Source organism: Coffea arabica, chromosome 2c (assembly GCF_036785885.1).
Source record: "Coffea arabica cultivar ET-39 chromosome 2c, Coffea Arabica ET-39 HiFi, whole genome shotgun sequence".
Classification (NCBI taxonomy): Eukaryota; Viridiplantae; Streptophyta; class Magnoliopsida; order Gentianales; family Rubiaceae; genus Coffea; species Coffea arabica.
This window is the reverse complement of record NC_092312.1, coordinates 18,594,800-18,608,532: the sequence shown is the minus strand read 5'-3', so window position 1 is coordinate 18,608,532 and position 13,733 is coordinate 18,594,800. Positions and strand designations below refer to the sequence as shown.

General features: G+C 34.2%; 2 pseudogenes; both read right to left on the bottom strand.

Moving 5' to 3' along the window:
* Positions 1-2,875: 2,875 nt before the first annotated feature.
* LOC140035541 (agamous-like MADS-box protein AGL62) lies at positions 2,876-3,600 on the bottom strand (annotated as a pseudogene).
* Positions 3,601-8,967: 5,367 nt separating this feature from the next.
* Positions 8,968-9,687, bottom strand: LOC140035861 (agamous-like MADS-box protein AGL62; annotated as a pseudogene).
* Positions 9,688-13,733: the final 4,046 nt, after the last annotated feature.

Genomic DNA, 13,733 nt, shown 5'->3' with positions numbered 1-13,733 from the left:
TATATATTTAAATAATTAAAAATAAAAATAGTCATGAGTAATTATAAATAGTCGAAATAAGAATTTTTTACAAAAGAAAAAAAAATTCCGATAAATGTTAATTTCAAATCCCTTTCTCGGGCTTTATGTGCAACATAGATACTTGCTCTTCATATCTGCCACCAGTAGCTGAGCGAGGCATGCGAAGAAAGAGAATGCCGATGATACCCTTCTTTTTAAAAAAAAAAAAAAAATTCTGTATCGGGGAGTGAACCGTTGTGTAATCAATCTCATTATTTGTCCATGACAAGGACCTGAGCATTATCGTGTATCTCCGGATTCTGGAAGGGGGAGACAATCCAATGATATTGTAGTTGATCTTGTCCAACAGCAAAAAATAGCAGCCTAACCTGTAGGTGATAATTGGCGGATGAGGTTTTACTAGTTCTTGATAGTAACTGCTTTCACTAACCATAAAAAAGGTGATACTAGTACTTACCGAGTCTATTCACTGTCACGGTCAATATTCATATGTTAATGTCTCTTTAAGGTCCACCTTTACAAGAACTTTGAAATTAAGGTCAACAAATTTCATAATTAGTTAAAACTAAGGTTTGGAAGATTGCCAATTAGTACAGGTGGCAGGTTGGACGGTCCATTAGACAACCACTATCAATATACCACGTGTACTCAATTCAATCTACTCAACGTCATTTTAACTAATTCAAATTCGTTCGAGTCACACATTTTGACACGTCTGTCTGCCCAATAGTACAGTATACCATATTTTTCAGCAAAACCAAGCGGATGTAAATACTCCAATTTGTTGCCGAATGTAGGATCCCTTATTTGACCTGGCCTCTGCTTGTCTGCGCTGAGCCTGTTTCTCAAGACAACAGATTGTAGTTGCTGGTAATGTATGATGATGACCACCGGGACCAAGATGTATTCTGGACAGAATTCATTAATAAATTTGAAAAGACAAAAAAGACAGAGAAAAACAAGGAATTTATGACTGGACCACCGTTCCTGTTGGGGGCGTCAGTTCATGGACCACAAACGGAAGAGGGCTTTCTACATTGGGCTCAGCACGCAACCCTGAAAGGGGCGTCCAACTGTAATTAAACGTCTGGGCCGACATGTTGGGCTTGAGGACTGGACTTTCTCCAACCAACTTGCCGGAGTAGAATTGCCCATGGCCTTACTAATTTGACAGCAAATGGCCGGGCAGCATTGAAAAAGCACCTAACCGCTCTTTTCATTTTCGCCCCTCACTCATCTCTTTTTATCTCTCACTACAATATCATCTCCTATTCTTAAATTCCAATTTAAATTTCCATTCAGTAGTCAAGAAAAGTATTATGATTCCCATTTTAACTTAAGAACTGATCATCACAACTTATAATATTTGAGAGGAGCTAAATTCTATAATCAGACTTTTACGAAGAAACACATGTACTTTGCATAATATAGAATAATAGATGATATATACTTTTCTTCCTGCCTAGTTTGAGTGTAATCATTGCACATAAAACTCCCGTTCTTCCTTCCAACCCTCGCGCTGGATTGATTTGCTTAATTGCTGATTCAATTTTGAAAGAGTACGACTTCAAGAATAATGAGTGTGCTTGGATAGTAAATTATTTGAAATAAATTTGTGAAAAAATACTGTAGTACTTTTTTGATGCGACGTATGTAAGATAAAAAAAAAGTGATTGAAAATGTGTTGATAATTCAAGCAAGTCGGTGCGTGTAAATAAGGTGAAAATAATAATGTATAATCCAGACACACTCACCAGATTGGCTTCTAATTAAGATTTGGATGAACTTTGTGGTTTAATCGGTCGGGCTTTATGTCGGAGGGGTGACAGGATGGATGCTGAAGGGATGTTGGTATCTCGGGGGAATTATGTGATTTTCCTTAAATCTACCTTTTTTTTTTGTCAAAACTACTCTGTGATTTTTTTTTCCTTTAAATCTACTTAGGCCTTATTTGGTAAGTAAGTTTTTTGGGTATTTGTCTAAAGTTTTATTGTAACTTACTGTAGAAGTTATAAAAATTTTTTTAGAGGGTATAAATTTTTGGATATTTTGAAGAATGTAATTTAAAATTTTTGAAAACTTTTTAAAGTTATTATAACTATTTTTAAAAATCTTACAACAAATAAACTTAGCCAAAACTTGCCTGCGAAACAAGGCCTTAGTTGTTCGACAAACTGGAAACTCATCAACGCACATGTGATCTTGCGGTGGAAAAGCGTCCGTAACATTACGGACTGTGATCGTGTCTTTTTCTATACAATATATAAGAAGAGGGCATTGACAGCCAGTGTAAATATTTTCTACAATTTTTTTTCGAACTTTCAATTTTATTCTTAGAAAATTAATTTTTTACCCTAAGTCACGTGATCACATTTACCAACATAATCACTCTAAATATTGCAATTACCAAATTATCTATTTTTAATTGAAGAAAAAATTAATTATAGATTGAAGTTTGTTAATGAAAAGTTCTTATAAAATTTATTAATGAAAAAATAAAATTTACAAATTCATAAAAAATAATAATGATTTCTAAATTGCACACACATTGAGTGTGCTTTTTAACACTAATATCAATTATTTAAGATTGGCTCGCACACACACATATATATAAATATATAAAGAATACTCTTACTTAAAAATCACTGAAAGACAAAAATAAAAAAAGAGACATCAGTCAACATAATAAAATAAAACACTGCAAGAGCCTAATCTATAGTAATTCATAAAGAACGAACACTAACAACACTGTGAAAAACCATCCATAAACTAAACACTAAAAAGAAAACTGCTGAAAGCCATGCATATATTAAACTTATTATAGAATCCTCCTGACTTCGCCAACCACAGATCTTCAAACCTGCAGAGAATTTCCGAAGTCATCAGAACCATAAGGAACGATGGAGTTGTTGCAGTATTCAGTCGTTGTCTGATTGAAGAACATATCATCACAACCAACTGCAGTCACTCCGGGATTGATATCACCGCTATTATTAAAGCCCAAATTAGTTGAAGAAGAAGAAGAATTTATCAACAGCATCAAGTCATCGGCTCTCATCAACAGCTTTTTCTTCAACTCTTCCAATGAAGCTTTATACTGTTGAAGCTCCTCCAAACCCATATGCTCAATTGGGTCATCCCACCAAAAACTCCCGCCGTTCTCTAACTTCGAACCTTCAATCAATTCCTTTCTTTTTCTCTCGACTCTAATTCTTTGGACACTTTAGCATAGTGTCGGTTGTGTTGTTGAATCTCATGAGCACCCAACGGGGTATTCGGATCAGCAACGGATGACGAGGATGATGATGATGATGATGATGATGATGCCGATCCCGTGGTATAGCGGTTAATAACAGCGTCAATGCTGGGGTGACCAAAGGCAAAGACGCGCTTGCCCAAAGAATGAACGATGATGGCAACTTCTGCCCCGGTCAAGACGCAAAGTTCACTTGCTTTCTTGAAGAGACCGACTCTTCGCTTGGAGAAGGCTACTTGCCTGTTGCTCAAGTTGTCTATCTTCTTGATCTCGATTTTTTTTCGACCTTGGGTCGTCTTCTTCTTCATCATCATGTTGTTCATTTTCGCCTTTTTTTTTTTTTGTCTTTTGGTGGGATTTTGGTGAATTAAGGGCTAGCTTCAATGCTTTGGCATCCCATCCTATTATTATATAAGGTTCCACCTTCCTTAATATTTACCCGTAATTTTCTTTCCTAAAAACGTCAAAGATTTTATTGTGATTCGGTCGATATTTTTTCTCCAGTTTCCATTGTTTCGCCCTCCTAATTTCCCCTTGATTGATGGATTAAACTTAGAAATGGATGATTTATGTAGAGTAACATCTCTATATTTTTCGACAAAATATAAATTAGTGTTAACTCCTCATTGATTGATGGATTAAACTTAGAAATGGACAATTTGTCCAGAATTAACAGCTATTTTCTTCTTTCCTGGCAAAACTTAATTTACTCTCTCACACTGACCAAGAAAATGGCATTGTTGAGAACTATCTATCTAGTCATTTCATCAAAATTTTTAAAACAAAAAAACAAAAAAACGATCAAACTGTTATTTAATGGCATGTGTAGTTAGTTTAAGTAGTTAATGGTTTATTATCTTTTAGCAAAGCGATATACATATTGTTTGGATGAATTCATGCATCAACATATAGAAACATATATACTTCCGAAAACATAATTATTTCTTCTTTTTTTTTTTTGCTAAGTATTTTCTTGCCTAGGTTAAAATTAGAAAAATATATTTCCTTAGCTTGGTGACAACTAAAATGTCTCCAAAATGTTCTCAATTCAACTTCGTTAAATAGATCAATAAAAAGGAAACTACTTTTCCAATTATTTCCTTAATCCGTGGGCGGTAATCGAGTATGATTTACATGTATTAAGTATATAGAAAATCTAATTTTTCCAATTATTTCCTTAATCCGTGCCAGTAGAACGGGGTTGGACGCTAGTCCTCACCAAATTGGACTTGGGTCCCATCTATAGATTCATATTTAAAATTAGGTTGGCGACCTGTATCTCTTTTCAGAATCAAAAGGCTAGACTTTTCGCAGGCAGCAAAATTATGCACTTCCATTTTAATTAATTTGTCATAAATGTAAAACTGATATTGCGTGAGACTGGAGTTTAGTTGATTGAGTAACGGATATTGTGATAGCTGTCAACCGAAACAAGACGAAGCAAATTTACAAAAAAAAAAAAAATTTGGAGTCACCATTCAACTGGCGCGCGGCCCATGGACGTAGAGTTAGGGGGCCATTTGCATTTCGGCTAGGCCACTTGCTTTGGTATTTTTACTTTTAGTGGAGCATTATTTAGTATGGTATCTTCAAATCCTCTTCTTTGTGCAGCGTCTCTCACCATTATTGCAACTAGTGCTCAATGCACATACGATATGCGTGCAATGAAAAAATATAAAATATTTATAACCATGTATTTTGAATAAATTTTTTTATTGTTAAAGCAAACTTTAATCTTTTAAATATTTTTCATAAAATAATTTTATATTGATAATTACAATGTTTAGGAAAAATATATATTTAAATAATTAAAAATAAAAATAGTCATGAGTAATTATAAATAGTCGAAATAAGAATTTTTTACAAAAGAAAAAAAAATTCCGATAAATGTTAATTTCAAATCCCTTTCCCGGGCTTTATGTGCAACATAGATACTTGCTCATCATATCTGCCACCAGTAGCTGAGCGAGGCATGCGAAGAAAGAGAATGCCGATGATACCCTTCTTTTTAAAAAAAAAAAAAAAATTCTGTATCGGGGAGTGAACCGTTGTGTAATCAATCTCATTATTTGTCCATGACAAGGACCTGAGCATTATCGTGTATCTCCGGATTCTGGAAGGGGGAGACAATCCAATGATATTGTAGTTGATCTTGTCCAACAGCAGAAAATAGCAGCCTAACCTGTAGGTGATAATTGGCGGAAGAGGTTTTACTAGTTCTTGATAGTAACTGCTTTCACTAACCATAAAAAAGGTGATACTAGTACTTACCGAGTCTATTCACTGTCACGGTCAATATTCATATGTTAATGTCTCTTTAAGGTCCACCTTTACAAGAACTTTGAAATTAAGGTCAACAAATTTCATAATTAGTTAAAACTAAGGTTTGGAAGATTGCCAATTAGTACAGGTGGCAGGTCGGACGGTCCATTAGACAACCACTATCAATATACCACGTGTACTCAATTCAATCTACTCAACGTCATTTTAACTAATTCAAATTCGTTCGAGTCACACATTTTGACACGTATGTCTGCCCAATAGTACAGTATACCATATTTTTCAGCAAAACCAAGCGGATGTAAATACTCCAATTTGTTGCCGAATGTAGGATCCCTTATTTGACCTGGCCTCTGCTTGTCTGCGCTGAGCCTGCTTCTCAAGACAACAGATTGTAGTTGCTGGTAATGTATGATGATGACCACCGGGACCAAGATGTATTCTGGACAGAATTCATTAATAAATTTGAAAAGACAAAAAAGACAGAGAAAAACAAGGAATTTATGACTGGACCACCGTTCCTGTTGGGGGCGTCAGTTCATGGACCACACACGGAAGAGGGCTTTCTACATTGGGCTCAGCATGCAACCCTGAAAGGGACGTCCAATTGTCATTAAACGTCTCGTGGACCTATTTTGGGCCGACATGTTGGGCTTGAGGACTTGAGTTTCTCCAAAACAACTTGCCGGTGTAGAATTGCCCATGGCCTTACTAATTTGACAGCAAATAGCCGGGCAGCATTGAAAAAGCATTACAATTATATTAATCGCAGACCAGATCCTCCCACTACCCATCCCAATACCTAACCTCTCTTTTCATTTTCGCCCCTCGCCCCTCTCTTTTTATCTCTCACTACAATATCATCTCCTATTCTTAAATTCCAATTTAAATTTCCATTCAGTAGTCAACAAAAGTGTTATGATTCCCATTTTAACTTAAGAGCATCCACAATACTATTACACCTTGTGGAGTGTAATCCACATGCTACGTCAGCATTCCACTTTCTCCTCTTTTATTACACTTTCACTCACAATGGATTACACTCCATAAGGTGTAATAACATGGATCCACAATTAAATCAAATATTTATTTTAATAATGCATAACTCATATCCCATAAATAAATAAAGTAATTTTTAAAAATAATTTTGTTATTTTTAAAAAATAAAGTACTAACTTTCATTAAATTTTTTACATTTTGAATTTTTTATTTTCTAAAAATGATATTATTAATTTTTAAGTTTGAATAATATATCTTTTCTATCTTTCAAAAATAATATATTGTTTTTTTTTCAAAAATAATTATGCAGGAAATTAAACAAATATTTGATGCCTCAAATGCGAAGATATCATAATAACCCATACTTAATTAATAATTCGGAATATAATTAGTTGAACTCCATAACATAATATTACATAATTTAAATCAAATAAAATACAAATAATAACAAAATGAATACTAGTTTTCATTGTCATTGCCTTCGAATCGTTCCCAAAGTGTTGTGTGTTTATATAGAAGACTAAAATCTAACCGTTGGAAAGCTAAAATGTGTTGTGTGCTGGCAAACTTACCGTTGAAGCTAAAATTGGTGGCTAGAATTATTTTACATTTAATCATGGGTCCCACCTTCTAATAAATTACACGCATCATATCCATGATGCGTGTAATCTCCATGACACGACTCCAATGGGAGACCGTGTCATGGAGCGGTGTAATGGAGGGCCATTACACCCGCGCTGTGGATGCCCTAAGAACTGATCATCACAATCTCAATGACACGACTCCAATGAGAGACCGTGTCATGGAGCGGTGTAATGGAGGGCCATTACACCCGCGCTGTGGATGCCCTAAGAACTGATCATCACAACTTATAATATTTGAGAGGAGCTAAAGTCAGCTTATAATAATGAAGAGGGGCTAAATTCTATAATCAGACTTTTACGAAGAAACACATGTACTTTGCATAATATAGAATAATAGATGATATATACTTTTCTTCCTGCCTAGTTTGAGTGTAATCATTGCACATAAAACTCCCGTTCTTCCTTCCAACCCTCGTGCTGGATTGACTTGCTTAATTGCTGATTCAATTTTGAAAGAGTACGACTTCAAGAATAGTGAGTGTGCTTGGATAGTAAATTATTTGAAATAAATTTGTGAAAAAATACTGTAGCACTCTTTTGATGTGATGTATGTAAGATAAAAAAAGTAGTTGAAAATGTGTTAATAATGTAAGCAAGTCAGTGCGTGTAAAAAATGTGAAAATAATGTGTAATCCAAACACACTCACCGGATTGGCTCCTAATTAAGATTTGGATGAACTTTGTGGTTTAATCAGTAGGGCTTTACGTCGGAGGGACGAGAGGATGGATGCTGAAGGGATGTTGGGATCTCGGGGGAATTATGTGATTTTCTTTAAATCTACCCTTTTTTTTGTCAAAACTACTTTTTGATTTTTTTTCCTTTAAATCTACTTAGGCCCTATTTGGTAAATAAGTTTTTTGGTTATTTGTCTAAAATTTTATTGTAACTTACTGTAGAAGTTGTAAAATTTTTTTTTGAAGTGTATAAATTTTTGGATATTTTGAAGTAATTTTTTGGATATTTTGAAGAATATAATTTAAAATTTTTGAAAATTTTTTGAAGTTATTATAACTGTTTTTAAAAAACTTGCAACAAATAAACTTAGCCAAAACTTGCTTGCAAACAAGGCCTTAGTTATTGGACAAACTGGAAACGCATCAACGCACATGTAATCTTGCGGTGAAAAAGCGTCCGTAACATTACGGACTGTGATCGTGTCTTTTTCTATACAATATATAAGAAGAGGGCATTGACAGCCAGTGTAAATATTTTCTACAATTTTTTTTCGAACTTTCAATTTTATTCTTAGAAAATTAATTTTTTACCCTAACTCACGTGATCACATTTACCAACATAATCACTCTAAATATTGCAATTACCAAATTATCTATTTTTAATTGAAGAAAAAATTAATTATAGATTGAAGTTTGTTAATGAAAAGTTCTTATAAAATTTATTAATGAAAAAATAAAATTTACAAATTCATAAAAAATAATAATGATTTCTAAATTGCACACACATTGATTGTGCTTTTTAACACTAATATCAATTATTTAAGATTGGCTCGCACACACACATATATATAAATATATAAAGAATACTCTTACTTAAAAATCACTGAAAGACAAAAATAAAAAAAGAGACATCAGTCAACATAATAAAATAAAACACTGCAAGAGCCTAATCTATAGTAATTCATAAGGAACGAACACTAACAACACTGTGAAAAACCATCCATAAACTAAACGCTAAAAAGAAAACTGCTGAAAGCCATGCATATATTAAACTTATTATAGAATCCTACTGACTTCGCCAACCACAGATCTTCAAACCTGCAGAGAATTTCCGAAGTCATCAGAACCATAAGGAACGATGGAGTTGTTGCAGTATTCAGTCGTCGTCTGATTGAAGAACATATCATCACAACCAACTGCAGTCACGCCGGGATTGATATCACCGCTATTATTAAAGCCCAAATTAGTTGAAGAAGAAGAAGAATTTATCAACAGCATCAAGTCATCGGCTCTCATCAACAGCTTTTTCTTCAACTCTTCCAATGAAGCTTTATACTGTTGAAGCTCCTCCAAACCCATATGCTCAATTGGGTCATCCCACCAAAAACTCCCGCCGTTCTCTAACTTCGAACCTTCAATCAATTCCTTTCTTTTTCTCTCGACTCTAATTCTTTGGACACTTTAGCATAGTGTCGGTTGTGTTGTTGAATCTCATGAGCACCCAACGGGGTATTCGGATCAGCAACGGATGACGAGGATGATGATGATGATGATGATGATGATGCCGATCCCGTGGTATAGCGGTTAATAACAGCGTCAATGCTGGGGTGACCAAAGGCAAAGACGCGCTTGCCCAAAGAATGAACGATGATGGCAACTTCTGCCCCGGTCAAGACGCAAAGTTCACTTGCTTTCTTGAAGAGACCGACTCTTCGCTTGGAGAAGGCTACTTGCCTGTTGCTCAAGTTGTCTATCTTCTTGATCTCGATTTTTTTTCGACCTTGGGTCGTCTTCTTCTTCATCATCATGTTGTTCATTTTCGCCTTTTTTTTTTTTTGTCTTTTGGTGGGATTTTGGTGAATTAAGGGCTAGCTTCAATGCTTTGGCATCCCATCCTATTATTATATAAGGTTCCACCTTCCTTAATATTTACCCGTAATTTTCTTTCCTAAAAACGTCAAAGATTTTATTGTGATTCGGTCGATATTTTTTCTCCAGTTTCCATTGTTTCGCCCTCCTAATTTCCCCTTGATTGATGGATTAAACTTAGAAATGGATGATTTATGTAGAGTAACATCTCTATATTTTTCGACAAAATATAAATTAGTGTTAACTCCTCATTGATTGATGGATTAAACTTAGAAATGGACAATTTGTCTAGAATTAACAGCTATTTTCTTCTTTCCTGGCAAAACATAATTTACTCTCTCACACTGACCAAGAAAATGGCATTGTTGAGAACTATCTATCTAGTCATTTCATCAAAATTTTTAAAACAAAAAAACAAAAAAACGATCAAACTGTTATTTAATGGCATGTGTAGTTAGTTTAAGTAGTTAATGGTTTATTATCTTTTAGCAAAGCGATATACATATTGTTTGGATGAATTCATGCATCAACATATAGAAACATATATACTTCCGAAAACATAATTATTTCTTCTTTTTTTTTTTGCTAAGTATTTTCTTGCCTAGGTTAAAATTAGAAAAATATATTTCCTTAGCTTGGTGACAACTAAAATGTCTCCAAAATGTTCTCAATTCAACTTCGTTAAATAGAAAGGAAACTACTTTTCCAATTATTTCCTTAATCCGTGGGCGGTAATCGAGTATGATTTACATGTATTAAGTATATAGAAAATCTAATTTTTCCAATTATTTCCTTAATCCGTGCCAGTAGAACGGGGTTGGACGCTAGTCCTCACCAAATTGGACTTGGGTCCCATCTATAGATTCATATTTAAAATTAGGTTGGCGACCTGTATCTCATTTCAGAATCAAAAGGCTAGACTTTTCGCAGGCAGCAAAATTATGCACTTCCATTTTAATTAATTTGTCATAAATGTAAAACTGATATTGCGTGAGACTGGAGTTTAGTTGATTGAGTAACGGATATTGTGATAGCTGTCAACCGAAACAAGACGAAGCAAATTTACAAAAAAAAAAAAAAAATTTGGAGTCACCATTCAACTGGCGCGCGGCCCATGGACGTAGAGTTAGGGGGCCATTTGCATTTCGGCTAGGCCACTTGCTTTGGTATTTTTACTTTTAGTGGAGCATTATTTAGTATGGTATCTTCAAATCCTCTTCTTTGTGCAGCGTCTCTCACCATTATTGCAACTAGTGCTCAATGCACATACGATATGCGTGCAATGAAAAAATATAAAATATTTATAATCATGTATTTTGAATAAATTTTTTATTGTTAAAGCAAACTTTAATCTTTTAAATATTTTTCATAAAATAATTTTATATTGATAATTACAATGTTTAGGAAAAATATATATTTAAATAATTAAAAATAAAAATAGTCATGAGTAATTATAAATAGTCGAAATAAGAATTTTTTACAAAAGAAAAAAAAATTCCGATAAATGTTAATTTCAAATCCCTTTCTCGGGCTTTATGTGCAACATAGATACTTGCTCATCATATCTGCCACCAGTAGCTGAGCGAGGCATGCGAAGAAAGAGAATGCCGATGATACCCTTCTTTTTAAAAAAAAAAAAAAATTCTGTATCGGGGAGTGAACCGTTGTGTAATCAATCTCATTATTTGTCCATGACAAGGACCTGAGCATTATCGTGTATCTCCGGATTCTGGAAGGGGGAGACAATCCAATGATATTGTAGTTGATCTTGTCCAACAGCAAAAAATAGCAGCCTAACCTGTAGGTGATAATTGGCGGATGAGGTTTTACTAGTTCTTGATAGTAACTGCTTTCACTAACCATAAAAAAGGTGATACTAGTACTTACCGAGTCTATTCACTGTCACGGTCAATATTCATATGTTAATGTCTCTTTAAGGTCCACCTTTACAAGAACTTTGAAATTAAGGTCAACAAATTTCATAATTAGTTAAAACTAAGGTTTGGAAGATTGCCAATTAGTACAGGTGGCAGGTTGGACGGTCCATTAGACAACCACTATCAATATACCACGTGTACTCAATTCAATCTACTCAACGTCATTTTAACTAATTCAAATTCGTTCGAGTCACACATTTTGACACGTCTGTCTGCCCAATAGTACAGTATACCATATTTTTCAGCAAAACCAAGCGGATGTAAATACTCCAATTTGTTGCCGAATGTAGGATCCCTTATTTGACCTGGCCTCTGCTTGTCTGCGCTGAGCCTGTTTCTCAAGACAACAGATTGTAGTTGCTGGTAATGTATGATGATGACCACCGGGACCAAGATGTATTCTGGACAGAATTCATTAATAAATTTGAAAAGACAAAAAAGACAGAGAAAAACAAGGAATTTATGACTGGACCACCGTTCCTGTTGGGGGCGTCAGTTCATGGACCACAAACGGAAGAGGGCTTTCTACATTGGGCTCAGCACGCAACCCTGAAAGGGGCGTCCAACTGTAATTAAACGTCTGGGCCGACATGTTGGGCTTGAGGACTGGACTTTCTCCAACCAACTTGCCGGAGTAGAATTGCCCATGGCCTTACTAATTTGACAGCAAATGGCCGGGCAGCATTGAAAAAGCACCTAACCGCTCTTTTCATTTTCGCCCCTCACTCATCTCTTTTTATCTCTCACTACAATATCATCTCCTATTCTTAAATTCCAATTTAAATTTCCATTCAGTAGTCAAGAAAAGTATTATGATTCCCATTTTAACTTAAGAACTGATCATCACAACTTATAATATTTGAGAGGAGCTAAATTCTATAATCAGACTTTTACGAAGAAACACATGTACTTTGCATAATATAGAATAATAGATGATATATACTTTTCTTCCTGCCTAGTTTGAGTGTAATCATTGCACATAAAACTCCCGTTCTTCCTTCCAACCCTCGCGCTGGATTGATTTGCTTAATTGCTGATTCAATTTTGAAAGAGTACGACTTCAAGAATAATGAGTGTGCTTGGATAGTAAATTATTTGAAATAAATTTGTGAAAAAATACTGTAGTACTTTTTTGATGCGACGTATGTAAGATAAAAAAAAAGTGATTGAAAATGTGTTGATAATTCAAGCAAGTCGGTGCGTGTAAATAAGGTGAAAATAATAATGTATAATCCAGACACACTCACCAGATTGGCTTCTAATTAAGATTTGGATGAACTTTGTGGTTTAATCGGTCGGGCTTTATGTCGGAGGGGTGACAGGATGGATGCTGAAGGGATGTTGGTATCTCGGGGGAATTATGTGATTTTCCTTAAATCTACCTTTTTTTTTTGTCAAAACTACTCTGTGATTTTTTTTTCCTTTAAATCTACTTAGGCCTTATTTGGTAAGTAAGTTTTTTGGGTATTTGTCTAAAGTTTTATTGTAACTTACTGTAGAAGTTATAAAAATTTTTTTAGAGGGTATAAATTTTTGGATATTTTGAAGAATGTAATTTAAAATTTTTGAAAACTTTTTAAAGTTATTATAACTATTTTTAAAAATCTTACAACAAATAAACTTAGCCAAAACTTGCCTGCGAAACAAGGCCTTAGTTGTTCGACAAACTGGAAACTCATCAACGCACATGTGATCTTGCGGTGGAAAAGCGTCCGTAACATTACGGACTGTGATCGTGTCTTTTTCTATACAATATATAAGAAGAGGGCATTGACAGCCAGTGTAAATATTTTCTACAATTTTTTTTCGAACTTTCAATTTTATTCTTAGAAAATTAATTTTTTACCCTAAGTCACGTGATCACATTTACCAACATAATCACTCTAAATATTGCAATTACCAAATTATCTATTTTTAATTGAAGAAAAAATTAATTATAGATTGAAGTTTGTTAATGAAAAGTTCTTATAAAATTTATTAATGAAAAAATAAAATTTACAAATTCATAAAAAATAATAATGATTTCTAAATTGCACACACATTGAGTGTGCT